Source organism: Notolabrus celidotus, chromosome 18 (assembly GCF_009762535.1).
Source record: "Notolabrus celidotus isolate fNotCel1 chromosome 18, fNotCel1.pri, whole genome shotgun sequence".
NCBI classification, from domain to species: Eukaryota; Metazoa; Chordata; class Actinopteri; order Labriformes; family Labridae; genus Notolabrus; species Notolabrus celidotus.
This window is the reverse complement of record NC_048289.1, coordinates 316740-331739: the sequence shown is the minus strand read 5'-3', so window position 1 is coordinate 331739 and position 15000 is coordinate 316740. Positions and strand designations below refer to the sequence as shown.

The 15000-nt window shown below is 41.7% G+C and overlaps 1 protein-coding gene across 1 annotated transcript in view; it reads left to right on the top strand.

Moving 5' to 3' along the window:
* LOC117830458 (ryanodine receptor 2-like) overlaps positions 1 to 15000 on the top strand; it is a 39474-nt gene that overhangs the window by 12465 nt on the left and 12009 nt on the right. The window lies entirely within an intron of this gene.

Below are 15000 nucleotides of genomic sequence, written 5' to 3'. Positions count from 1 at the left end.
AGATGAAACCTGACTGTAAACCTGCAGCAGCTGAGGATGAAACCTGACTGTGAACCTGCAGCAGCTGAGGATGAAACCTGACTGTAAACCTGCAGCAGCTGAGGATGAAACCTGACTGTAAACCTGCAGCAGCTGAAGATGAAACCTGACTGTAAACCTGCAGCAGCTGAAGATGAAACCTGACTGTAAACCTGCAGCAGCTGAAGATGAAACCTGACTGTAAACCTGCAGCAGCTGGAGATGAACCTGACTGTAAACCTGCAGCAGCTGGAGATGAAACCTGACTGTAAACCTGCAGCAGCTGAAGATGAAACCTGACTGTAAACCTGCAGCAGCTGGAGATAAAACCTGACTGTAAACCTGCAGCAGCTGAGGATGAAACCTGACTGTAAACCTGCAGCAGCTGAGGATGAAACCTGACTGTAAACCTGCAGCAGCTGAGGATGAAACCTGACTGTTAACCTGCAGCAGCTGAGGATGAAACCTGACTGTAAACCTGCAGCAGCTGGAGATGAAACCTGACTGTAAACCTGCAGCAGCTGAAGATGAAACCTGACTGTAAACCTGCAGCAGCTGAGGTTGAAACCTGACTGAACCTGCAGCAGCTGAAGATGAAACCTGACTGTAAACCTGCAGCAGCTGAAGATGAAACCTGACTGTAAACCTGCAGCAGCTGGAGATGAAACCTGACTGTAACCTGCAGCAGCTGAGGATGAAACCTGACTGTGAACCTGCAGCAGCTGGAGATGAAACCTGACTGTAAACCTGCAGCAGCTGGAGATGAAACCTGACTGTAAACCTGCAGCAGCTGAAGATGAAACCTGACTGTAAACCTGCAGCAGCTGAAGATGAAACCTGACTGTAAACCTGCAGCAGCTGGAGATGAACCTGACTGTAAACCTGCAGCAGCTGAGAAAACCTGACTGTAAACCTGCAGCAGCTGAGGTTGAAACCTGACTGTGAACCTGCAGCAGCTGAAGATGAAACCTGACTGTAAACCTGCAGCAGCTGAGGATGAAATCTGACTGTTAACCTGCAGCAGCTGGAGATGAACCTGACTGTAAACCTGCAGCAGCTGAGGATGAAACCTGACTGTAAACCTGCAGCAGCTGAAGATGAAACCTGACTGTAAACCTGCAGCAGCTGAGGATGAAACCTGACTGTAAACCTGCAGCAGCTGAGGTTGAAACCTGACTGTGAACCTGCAGCAGCTGAAGATGAAACCTTACTGTAAACCTGCAGCAGCTGAGGATGAAACCTGACTGTAAACCTGCAGCAGCTGAGGATGAAACCTGACTGTAAACCTGCAGCAGCTGAAGATGAAACCTGACTGTAAACCTGCAGCAGCTGAAGATGAAACCTGACTGTAAACCTGCAGCAGCTGAGGATGAACCTGACTGTAAACCTGCAGCATGGAGATGAAACCTGACTGTAAACCTGCAGCTGAAGATGAAACCTGACTGTAAACCTGCAGCAGCTGAGGATGAAACCTGACTGTAAACCTGCAGCAGCTGAGGATGAAACCTGACTGTAAACCTGCAGCAGCTGAGGATGAAACCTGACTGTAAACCTGCAGCAGCTGAGGATGAAACCTGACTGTAAACCTGCAGCAGCTGAGGATGAAACCTGACTGTAAACCTGCAGCAGCTGAGGATGAACCTGACTGTAAACCTGCAGCAGCTGAGGATGAAACCTGACTGTAAACCTGCAGCAGCTGGAGATGAAACCTGACTGTAAACATGCAGCAGCTGAAGATGAAACCTGACTGTAAACCTGCAGCAGCTGAAGATGAAACCTGACTGTAAACCTGCAGCAGCTGAGGATGAAACCTGACTGTAAACCTGCAGTAGCTGAGGAAAACCTGACTGTAAACCTGCAGCAGCTGAGATGAAACCTGACTGTAAACCTGCAGTAGCTGAGGATGAAACCTGACTGTCAACCTGCAGCAGCTGAGGATGAAACCTGACTGTAAACCTGCAGTAGCTGAGGATGAAACCTGACTGTCAACCTGCAGCAGCTGAGGATGAAACCTGACTGTAAATCTGCAGTAGCTGAGGATGAAACCTGACTGTAAACCTGCAGTAGCTGAGGATGAAACCTGACTGTAAACCTGCAGCAGCTGAGGATGAAACCTGACTGTAAACCTGCAGCAGCTGAGGATGAAACCTGACTGTAAACCTGCAGTAGCTGAGATGAAACCTGACTGTAAACCTGCAGTAGCTGAGGATGAAACCTGACTGTAAACCTGCAGCAGCTGAGGATGAAACCTGACTGTAAACCTGCAGCAGCTGAGGATGAAACCTGACTGTAAACCTGCAGCAGCTGAGGATGAAACCTGACTGTAAACCTGCAGCATCTGAGGATGAAACCTGACTGTAAACCTGCAGCAGCTGAGGATGAAACCTGACTGTAAACCTGCAGCAGCTGAGGATGAAACCTGGCTGTAAACCTGCAGCAGCTGAGGATGAAACCTGACTGTAAACCTGCAGTAGCTGAGGATGAAACCTGACTGTAAACCTGCAGCAGTTTAGAATAAACCTGACTGTAAACCTGCAGCAGCTGAGGATGAAACCTGACTGTAAACCTGCAGCAGCTGAATGAAACCTGACTGTAAACCTGCATCAGCTGAGGGAAACCTGACTGTAAACCTCAGCAGCTGAGGATGAAACCTGACTGTAAGCCTGCAGCAGCTGGAGATGAAACCTGGCTGTAAACCTGCAGCAGCTGGAGATGAAACCTGACTGTAAACCTGCAGCAGCTGAGGATGAAACCTGACTGTAAACCTGCAGTAGCTGAGGATGAAACCTGACTGTAAACCTGCAGTAGCTGAGGATGAAACCTGACTGTAAACCTGCAGCAGCTGAAGATGAAACCTGACTGTAAACCTGCAGCAGCTGAGGATGAAACCTGACTGTAAACCTGCAGCAGCTGAAGATGAAACCTGACTGTAAACCTGCAGCAGCTGAAGATGAAACCTGACTGTAAACCTGCAGCAGCTGAAGATGAAACCTGACTGTAAACCTGCAGCAGCTGAAGATGAAACCTGACTGTAAACCTGCAGCAGCTGAGGATGAAACCTGACTGTAAACCTGCAGCAGCTGGAGATGAACCTGACTGTAAACCTGCAGCAGCTGGAGATGAAACCTGACTGTAAACCTGCAGCAGCTGAGGATGAAACCTGACTGTAAACCTGCAGCAGCTGGGGTTACTGTTGAAACAGCTCAGAGTGATACAGCTTTATGTTTTCATCACATGCTGAGGTCACACTGGGTTTCTGTTTTTATGTCTCTATTGGGGGGAAGGACAGAGGACACAGAGAGAGATGGAAAGGGAGAGAAAGAGAGATGGGGGATGAAGGGCCGCTGGCTGGAATTGAACCCGGACGCTTTAGGACTCCAGCCTCTGCACGGGATGTGATTGAAGCATTCAGCCAACCTGTCTTTACTGAGATAGAGAGAGAGAGAGAGAGAGAGAGAGAGAGAGAGAGAGAGAGAGAAGAGATGAGACTAACCTGGCTGTAGGGGTTCTGTTTTACTTATGACTGTGGTTTATTTAGACAAATACTTCCTCTTTTACTCAGGTTTCCAGGTATTTAATTGTCTTGTGCTGTGTACAGAGTTTTTCTGGTTCAATAAAGGACCATCACCTCTGCCTTTAACAGAGTTCATGTCTGATCTCAGCTGTGGTGAAATGATGAGCTCTGTCAGCAGGAGGACGTTGGTGGTTAGTTTCTGTCAGACAGCTTAACCCTCCTCACAGAGACTCCTGCCTCTGATGGTAGTCAGATGTTTGATTTTGGTTCTCCTCTTGGAGAGCTTCATGAGTGTTTCATGATTTACACTCTGCAGGAAAGCAGAAGGTACACACACACCACATACACACACCTTTAAGAGACAGAGACCACAGAGACAAAGATACACAGAGACACAGACACAAAGAGGGACAGGGGCAGGGAGCGAGCCCTCACTGCTGTTCAGGAATCAGGTTACTGCAGAGAGAGGAGGATAATCTCATTTCACCTGTGTGTGAGAGAATGTGTTATGTGTGTGAGAGAGAGAGAAAATGTGGGTGTGTTTAAACTGAAGCTGTGTGTGAGAGACTGTGTGTGTATGTGTGTGTGTGTAAGAGAGAAAATGTGGGTGTTTAAACTGAAGCTGTGTGTGAGAGACTGTGTGTGTGTGTGTGTGGTCGTATTTAGACTGGGCTGTATGTAAGTTTGTGTATGTGTGTATGTGTGTTCTTGAACTAGGCTTGTGTAGTGTGTGTGTGTGTGTGTGTGTGTGTGTTAAACTGAGGCTGTTTTTGTGTGTTTAAACTGAGGCTGTGCGTGTGTGTGTTTGAAGTGAAGCTTTGTGTATGTTTGGAGTGAGGCTGGAGGTGTGTGTGTGTCTGTGCATTTGTGTGTGTTTAAAGTGGTCTGTGTGTGTGTGTGGTGTGTTTTTGGAGTGAGGCTGTGTGTGTGTCAGTGTGTGTGATATGTAAGGAGGAGTTAGTAGAGATGTTTGTGGGACTATAAAACTTGGTGTACTCATTCTGCCACTGCAGCAGCATCCTGATTCATCCTAGAGCTCCATGTAAGGACCCCAACACGGACACTTCATCACACTGAAGGCTGACCCAGCACACTGGAACCACCCTCCACAACAGTACACACTGTAACACAACAAACACAATAACACCATACACACCGTAACACACACTACACATCCTGTAAAACAACAAAGTGGTGGCCTCTGCATTATGCTGCATATTGTGTGGAGGCCTCTTTATCATGATATGTATTGTGTATCTTAGCTTTAGTCTCATGATATGTAACATATCAAGACCTCTATAGATAATACGTATTGTATTTAGGATTCTGTATTGTGATGCATATTTTATGGATTAAACTGAGCTAAATGAAGGATGATTCTAAATTAACATACACAACCTGAACGTCTGTCACAGAATAAATCTGAACCAGTTCAAGTTGAACTGAAAGCTGAGTTGGATGAGTCGCTGGCAGAAGAGGAGATTGAGGTGTGTGTTTTTGGAGCTTCAGTTTGTGTGAAATGTTCCTTTAAGTCAGAGAGCGCAGTGTTGGGTGGTCGAGGGGGAGAGGGAGGGGTCACATTAGAAGGGAGTGATGTGGAAAAGCAATACCGCTCCATCAGCTGAGTGGACACACACACACACACACACACACCACACCACACACACCACACACACACACACACACACACACCACAGAGAAAGGGATGAACTATTCTCTCTCTATGAAAGTTTAATGACTTCCTCCCACTTTCATAATGTTGTGTCCTCCCTGAGCGCACAATTCCCCCACAGCATCCATTAACACGTGTGTGTGTGTGTGTGGTGTGTGTGTGTGGTGTGGTGTGCGTGTGGGTGTGCGTGTGTGTGTGTGGTGTGTGTGCGTGTGGAAATTTTCCTCTTTATCTTAAAAATCAATAACAAGGAAAGGACAAATGCAAAGGTCAGATTAGATTAATGAGAGCACTGCATGTGTTTTGATGTCAGTTATGGTCAGTATTCAATCAACAAATCACAACAAACGTTATATGTAGACTCTTTTACAAACAGAGCAGGTCTAGACCACTCTATGTCAAATTATGAACAGAGACCCAACACCAAGACAGGATAAGACTCAGTCTGACCCCACCTTAATCCACCATGAGCATTGACCTCCCTATTATCTAGTTACAGTGGAGAGGAAACCATAAACTGTATAAAATAGACGTAGTATCCGTGATGTCACCCATCTGTTTCTGAAGTGCTGTTTGAGGCCAATCGGCGGCGGGAGCCATATTGCTTCTGTTGAACGAGTGTGACGTAAAGAGGCGGGCTTTGAGCCTCCTCGCCAACAGCTACAGTGTTCCCGCCTGTCAATCAAGTCAGCTGTGCCTCTCATTGGAAGACTCGTAATCTTAATATCTTCAAATTACCGCATTATGAATAAACCCCCCCGCACAGTGTGAGCCAATCAGAAATGAGCTATCCAGACTCCACTCGTCTTTTGAACCAGACTGTAAACATGTTTATTTCGCTGCAAGGATCGTCTTCTTTGAATTGGTGTTATGTGGTTTCTGGTACATCCAGAGCCAGACTCAAGTGGATCCTCGATGAACTGCAGTTTTTAGCACAGCCGCATTGGACTCATATTTTTCCGATGATGATCAGAACCAAGATAAAGTATCAATACAGCAACTTATTGTTATTCTGACTCACAGAGATTAAATGTAAGGAACCGTTTAGTATGAGGACTTTATTATCAGACACAGACACCGGGCTCGCTGTTCTCCTCCTCCTGCTCCTCTGCACTGAACAGCCAGGACAATCAGTCTACGCTCACTGAGAGTCATACACACACACACACACAACACACACACACACACACCACACACACACACACACACACACACACACACACCCACACACACACACACACACACACAAACAAAGACTCACACACACACACACACACAGAGCTCTCAGGTCTGGTCAGACTCATTAAGTGTGTGTGTGTACTGATGCTGAATAATGCAGAGCTCTGATTGGTGGATTCATAATTAATGTTAGGCAATATGTTGGTGAGAGCGCTGTGATTTACACACAACAGGTTTTACTGTCAGTGTTGTGTGTGTGGTGTGTTGTGTGTGTTTGTGTGTGTGTGTGTGTGTGTGTGTGTGTATGTGCGCTTGTGTGTGTAACATCACTGTGAAAAACATTCATTAAGCCAGAACTGCTGACATGATTTTTATAATCAGCTGTATCTGGTCCTGTGTCAGAGGACCTGCTGGAGGTTCATGTTAGTCCATCAGAGTCACACAGCAGGATACGGTTCAGCCTGCACAATGACATTCAATATATAGTTTAAAATGATACTGAACTTTTCCCCAACAAGTCAGTCTGTCATGTCCTACAGAGAGAAGTTTAGTGACAGAGCACAGGATTTTAAAACACCACAGCTCAGATCCAAACTGGTATGAAATGATGCAGAGAGAGAGAGAGAGAGAAGAGAGAGAGAGAGAGAGAGAGAAGAGAGAGATGAAGACACAGCTCAGGCTGAGGGATGATCAAAGGTCAGCAGGTGAGGATGAGGGCAGTGTGTGTGTGTGGTGTGTTGTGTGTGTGTGTGTGTGTGTGTGTGTGTGTGTGTGTGTGTGTGTTGTGTGTGTGTGTGTGTGTGTGTGTGTGTGTGTGTGTGTTAACTTTGAAGGGAAGCCTGCTTTGATGGTGACCTTTAACAGGTTCAAAAAAGAACAGAGAGAACGAGGAGGAGGTATGAGTCTGACTCTTAGCAAGAGAAGGTTTCCTGTTTGACTCAGCTCAGAGAGCAAAACACACAACATGATTTATTTAAGCCAAATCAGTTTCTGTCAGCCAGACTTATTCCAAAATAGATTTATCCAGTAATCAGACTTAGTCAGACTGCTGTCAGGTAGTCCCACTATTTTAGATATTTTTTCTCTATTTAACCAGACTTACCTTAGTTATTCAGACACATTATAGTAAGTCAGACTTCCTAAGTCAGACTTATTCCAGTAAGTCAGACTGCTGTCAGGTGTGAGACTTTTTTCAATAAGCAAGACTTCCTGTAGTTAATCAGATTTTACTTTAGTCAGACTATTATTTTAAGTCAGACTTACTTTGGTTAGTCAGACATATTATTGTAAGTCAGACTTACTTTAGTAGTACCGACATATTATTGTAAGTCAGACTTACTTTAGTTAGTCAGACATATTATTGTAAGTCAGACTTACTTTAGTTAGTCAACATATTATTGTAAGTCAGACTTACTTTAGTTAGTCAGACATATTATTGTAAGTCAGACTTACTTAGTTAGTCAGACATATTATTGTAAGTCAGACTAATTTAACAAAGTCAGACTCATTTTACAAAGTCAGACTTATTTTATAATTCAGACTTACTTAAGTCAGTCTTATTCAAGTAGTCAGACTTAATTAAGTTAGTCAGACACATATTGTAAGTCAGACTAATTTAACAAAGTCAGACTCATTTTACAAAGTCAGACTTATTTTATAAGTCAGACTTACTTAAGTCAGACTTATTCCAGTAAGTCAGACTTTATAGTTAGTTAGACTATTTCAGTAAGTCAGACTTATTTCAGTAAGTCTGACTTACTGAAAAAGTCTGACTTACTGAAATAAGTCTGACTTAAGCAACCTATTCAGTAAGTCAGTCTTATTTAAGTCAGACTTTTTTAAGCAAGACTTATTTCAGTATGTCAGACTTATTTTAGTAAGTCAGACTTACTTAAGTCAGACTTTTTCAGTTAGTCAGATTTATTTCAGTTACTTAGACTATTTCAGTAAGTCAGACTTATTTCAGTAGACTTATTTTGGTTAGTCAGACTTATTTAAGTCAAACTTATTTCAGTAAGTCAGACATATTTAATTCAGACTTATTTAAGTCAGACTTTTAAGTCAGACTTATTTCAGTTAGTCAGACTTCTTTAAGTCAGGCTTATTTTAGTCAGACGTATTCAGTAAGTCAGACTTATTTCAGTAAGTTGACTTATTTTAGTCAGACTTAATTCAGTTAGTTAAACTATTTCAGTAAGTCAGACTTATTTAGTCAGACTTCATTCAGTTAGTTAAACTATTTCAGTAAGTCAGACTTATCTCAGTCAGACTAATTTCCGTAAGTCAGACTTATCTGAGTCAGACTTATTGCAGTAAGTTAGACTCATTTCAGTCAGACTGCTGTCAGGTAGTGAGACTTTTTCAATAAGCAAGACTTCCTGTAGTAATCAGATTTACTTTAGTCAGACATATTATTTTAAGTCAGACTTACTTTGGTTAGTCAGACATATTATTGTAAGTCAGACTTACTTTAGTTAGTCAGACATATTATTGTAAGTCAGACTTACTTTAGTATCAGACATATTATTGTAAGTCAGACTTACTTTAGTTAGTCAGACATATTATTGTAAGTCAGACTTACTTTAGTTAGTCAGACATATTATTGTAAGTCAGACTTACTTTAGTTAGTCAGACATATTATTGTAAGTCAGACTTACTTTAGTTAGTCAGACATATTATTGTAAGTCAGACTAATTTAACAAGTCAGACTCATTTTACAAAGTCACTTATTTTATAATTCAGACTTACTTAAGTCAGTCTTATTCAAGTAATCAGACTTATTAAGTTAGTCAGACACATTATTGTAAGTCAGACTAATTAACAAGTCAGACTCATTTTACAAAGTCAGACTTATTTTATAAGTCAGACTTACAAGTCAGACTTATTCCAGTAAGTCAGACTTATTATAGTTAGTTAGACTATTTCAGTAAGTCAGACTTATTTCAGAAGTCTGACTTACTGAAATAAGTCTGACTTACTGAAATAAGTCTGACTTACTGAAATAAGTCTGACTACTGACATAGTCTAAGTAACTGAAATAAATCTGACTAACTGAAAAAGTCTGACTTAAGTAAGTTCTGACTTACTAAACAAGTCTGACATACTGAAATAAGTCTTGCTTAAAAAGTCTGACTTAAATAAGACTGACTTACTGAACAGGTTTGACTTAAGTAAGTCAGACTTATTTCAGTAAGTCAGACTTATTTCAGTAAGTCAGACTTATTCAGTAAGTCAGACTTACTGAAATAAGTCTACTTACTGAAATAGTCTAACTAACTATAAAGTCTGACTTACTGGAATAGTCTGACAAGTAAGTCTGGACTTATAAAATAATCTGACTTGTAAAATGAGTCTGACTTTTAAATTAGTCTGACTTACAATAATGTGGTCTGACTAACTTAATTAAGTCTGACTTACTTGAATAAGACTTACTAAGTAAGTCGAATATAAAATAAGTCTGACTTTGTAAAATGAGTCTGACTTTGTTAATTAGTCTGACTTACAATAATATGTCTGAATAACTAAAGTAAGTCTGACTTACAATAATATGTCGACTAACTAAAGTAAGTCTGACTTACAATAATATCTGACTAACTAAAGTAAGTCTGACTTACAATAATATGTCTGACTAACTAAAGTAAGTCTGACTTACATATATGTCTGACTAACTAAAGTAAGTCTGACTTACAATAATATGTCTGACTAACTAAAGTAAGTCTGACTACAATATAAGTCTGACTAACCAAAGTAAGTCTGACTTAAAATAATATGTCTGACTAAAGTAAATCGATTAACTACAGGAAGTCTTGCTTATTGAAAAAAGTCTCCTACCTGACAGCAGTCTGACTGAAATGAGTCTAACTTACTGCAATAAGTCTGACTCAGATAATCTGACTACGGAAATTAGTCTGACTGAGATAAGTCTGACTTACTGAAATAGTTTAACTAACTGAATTAAGTCTGACTAAAATAGTCGACTTACTGAAATAGTTAACTAACTGAATTAAGTCTGACTAAAATAAGTCAACTATACTGAATAAGTCGACTTACTGAAATCGTCGACTAAAAATAAGCCTGACTTAAAGAAGTCTGACTAACTGAAATAAGTCTGACTTAAATAAGTCTGACTAAATAAGTCTGAATTAAATATGTCTGACTTACTGAAATAAGTTTGACTTAAATAGTCTGACTAACCAAAATAAGTCTTACTGAAATAAGTCTGACTTACTGAAATAGTCTAAGTAACTGAAATAAATCTGAGACAACTGAAAAAGTCTGACTTAAGTAGTCTGACTTACTAAAATAAGTCTGACATACTGAAATAAGTCTTGCTTAAAAAAGTCTGACTTAATAAGACGACTTACTGAAATAGGTTTGACTTAAGTCAGACTTATTTCAGTAAGTCAGACTTATTTCAGTAAGTCAGACTTACTGAAATAAGTCTGACTACTGAAATAGTCTAACTAACTATAATAAGTCTGATTACTGGAATAGTCTGACTTAAGTAAGTCTGACTTATAAAATAAGTCTGACTTTGTAAATGAGTCTGACTTTGTTAAATTAGTCTGACTTACAATAATGTGTCTGACTAACTTAATTAAGTCTGACTTACTTGAATAAGACTGACTTAAGTAAGTCTGAATTATAAAATAAGTCTGACTTGTAAAATGAGTCTGACTTTGTTAAATTAGTCGGACTTACTAATATGGTCTGACTAACTAAAGTAAGTCTGACTTACAATAAATGTCTGACTAACTAAAGTAAGTTGACTTACAATAATATGTCTGACTAACTAAATAGTCTGACTTACAATAATATGTCTGACTAACTAAAGTAAGTCTGACTTACAATAATATGTCTGACTAACTAAAGTAAGTCTGACTTACAATAATATGTCTGACTAACCAAAGTAAGTCTGACTTAAATAATATGTGACTAAAGTAAACTGATTAACTACAGGAAGTCTTGCTTATTGAAAAGTCTCACTACCTGACAGCAGTCTGACTTACTGGAATAAGTCTGACTTAGGAAGTCTGACTTACTATAATGTGTCTGAATAACTAAGGTAAGTCTGGTTAAATAGAGAAAAATATCTAAAATAGTGGGCGACCTGACAGCAGTCTGACTAAGTCTGATTACTGAAAAATCATATTTACTGGAATAAGTCTGGCTGACAGAACTGATTTGGCTTAAATAAATCATGTTGTTGTGTTTTGCTCTCTGAGCTGAGTCAAACAGGAAACCTATCTCTTGCTAAGAGTCAGACTCATCCTCCTCCTAGTCTCCTCTTTCTTCTTTTGAACCTGTTAAAGGTCACCATCAAAGCAGGCTTCCCTTCAAAGTTAACACACACACACACCACACACACCCACACACACCCACACACACACACACACACACACACACACACACACAACACACACACACACACACACACACACACAACACTGCCCTCATCCTCACCTGCTGACCCTTTGACATCCCTCAGCCTGAGCTGTGTCTTCATCTCTCTCTCTCTCTCTCTCTCTCTCTCTCTCTCTCGCTCTCTCTCTCTCTCTGCATCATTCATTACCAGTTGGATCTGAGCTGTGGTGTTTTAAATCCTGTGCTCTGTCACTAAACTTCTCTGTAGGACATGACAGACTGACTTGTTGGGGAAAAGTCAGTATCATTTTAAACTATATATTGAATGTCATATTGTGCAGGCGAACCGTATCCTGCTGTGTGACTCTGATGGACTAACATGAACCTCCAGCAGTCCTCTGACACAGGACCAGATACAGCTGATTATAAAAACTCATGTCAGCAGTTCTGGCTTAATGAATTTTTTCACAGTGATGTTACACACACAAGCGCACATACACACACACACACACACACACCACACACAACACACACACACACACACACACACACACTGACAGTAAAACCTGTTGTGTGTAAATCACAGCGCTCTCTCACCAACATATTGCCTAACATTAATTATGAATCCACCAATCAGAGCTCTGCATTATTCAGCATCAGTACACACACACTTAATGAGTCTGACCAGACCTGAGAGCTCTGTGTGTGTGGTGTGGTTGTGAGCACTGTGTGTGGTTGGGTGTGTGTGTGTTGTGTGGTGGTGTGGTGTGTGGTGGTGTGTGTGGTGGTGTGTGTGGTGTGTGTGGTGTTGGTGTGTGTGTGTGTGTATGACTCTCAGTGAGCGTAGACTGATTGTCCTGGCTGTTCAGTGCAGAGGAGCAGGAGAGGAGAACAGAGCCCGGTGTCTGTGTCTGATAATAAAGTCCTCAATACTAAACGGTTCCTTACATTTAATCTCTGAGTCAGAATACAATAAGTTGCTGTATTGATACTTTATCTTGGTTCTGATCATCATCGGAAAAATATGAGTCCAATGCGGCTGTGCTAAAACTGCAGTTCATCGAGGATCCACTGAGTCTGGCTGGATGTACCAGAAACCACATAAACACCAATTCAAAGAAGACATCCTTGCAGCAGAAATAAACATGTTTTACAGTGGTTCAAAAGACGAGTGGAGTCTGGATAGCTCATTTCTGATTGGCTCACACTGTGCGGGGGTTTATCTCAATGCGGTAATTTCGAAGATATTAAGATTACGTCTTCCAATGAGAGGCACAGCTGACTTGATTGACAGGCGGGAACACTGTAGCTGTTGGCGAGGAGGCTCAAAGCCCGCCTCTTTACGTCACACTCGTTCAACAGAAGCAATATGGCTCCCGCCGCCGATTGGCCTCAAAACAGCACTTCAGAAACAGATGGGTGCATCACGGATACTACGTCTATATTTTATACAGTTTATGGTTTTTTCCTCTCCACTGTAACTAGCTAAATACTGGGGTCAATGCTCATGGTGGATTAAGGTGGGGTCAGACTGAGTCTTATCCTGTCTTGGTGTTGGGTCCTCTGTTCATAATTTGACATAGAGTGGTCTAGACCTGCTCTGTTTGTAAAAGAGTCTACTATAACGTTTGTTGTGATTTGTTGATTGAATACTGACCATAACTGACATCAAAACACATGCAGTGCTCTCATTAATCTAATCTGACCTTTGCATTTTGTCCTTTCCTTGTTATTGATTTTTAAGATAAGAGGAAAATTCCACACGCACACACACACACCACACACACACACGCACACGCACACGCACACACACACACACACACCACACACACACACACACACACGTGTTAATGGATGCTGGGGGAATTGTGCGCTCAGGGAGGACACAACATTTATGAAAGTGGGAGGAAGTCATTAAACTTTCATAGAGAAGAATAGTTCATCCCTTTCTCTGTGTGTGTGTGTTTGTGTGTGGTGTGTGTGTGTGTGTGTGTGTGTGCGTGTGTGGTGTGTGTGTGTGTGTGTCCACTCAGCTGATGGAGCGGTATTGCTTTTTCCCCATCACTCCCTTCTAATGTGACCCCCTCCCCTCCCCCGACCACCCAACACTGCGCTCTCTGACTTAAAGGAACATTTCACACAAACTGAAGCTCCAAAAACACACCCTCAATCTCCTTCTTCTGCCAGCGCTCATCCAACTCAGCTTTCAGTTCAACTTGAACTGGTTCAGATTTATTCTGTGACAGACGTTCAGGTTGTGTATGTTAATTTAGAATCACCTTCATTTAGCTCAGTTAATCCATAAAAAGCATCACAATACAGAATCCTAATACAATACGTATTATCTATAGAGGTCTTGATATGTTACATTCATGAGACTAAAGCTAAGATACACAATACATATCATGATAAAGAGGCCTCCACACAATATGCAGCATAATGCAGAGGCCACCACTTTGTTGTTTTACAGGATGTGTAGTGTGTGTTACGGTGTGTAGGTGTGTTATTGTGTTTGTTGTGTTACAGTGTGTACTGTTGTGTGAGGGTGTTCCAGTGTGTGCTGGGTCAGCCTTCAGTGTGATGAAGTGTCCGTGTTGGGGTCCTTACATGGAGCTCTAGATGAATCAGGAGCTGCTGCAGTGGCAGAATGAGTACACCAAGTTTATAGTCCCACAAACTCTCTACTAACTCCCTCCTTACTATCACACACACACTGACACACACACAGCCTCACTCCAAAAACACACACACACACACAGACCCACTTTAAACACACACAAATGCACAGACACACACACACCTCAGCCTCACTCCAAACATACACAAAGCTTCACTTCAAACACACCACGCACAGCCTCAGTTTAAACACACAAAAACAGCCTCAGTTTAAACACACACACACACCCACACACACTCACACAAAGCTTAGTTCAAGAACACACATACACACATACACAAACTTACATACAGCCCAGTCTAAATACACGCACACACACCACACAGTCTCTCACACACAGCTTCAGTTTAAACACACCCACATTTCTCTCTCTTACACACACACACATACCACACAGTCTCTACACACACTTCAGTTTAAACACCCACATTTTCTCTCTCTCTCACCACATACACACATTCTCTCACCACAGTGAAATGAGATTATCCTCCTCTCTCTGCAGTAACCTGATTCCTGACAGCAGTGAGGGCTCGCTCCCTCCCTCTTTGTGTCTGTGTCTCTGTGTATCTTTGTCTC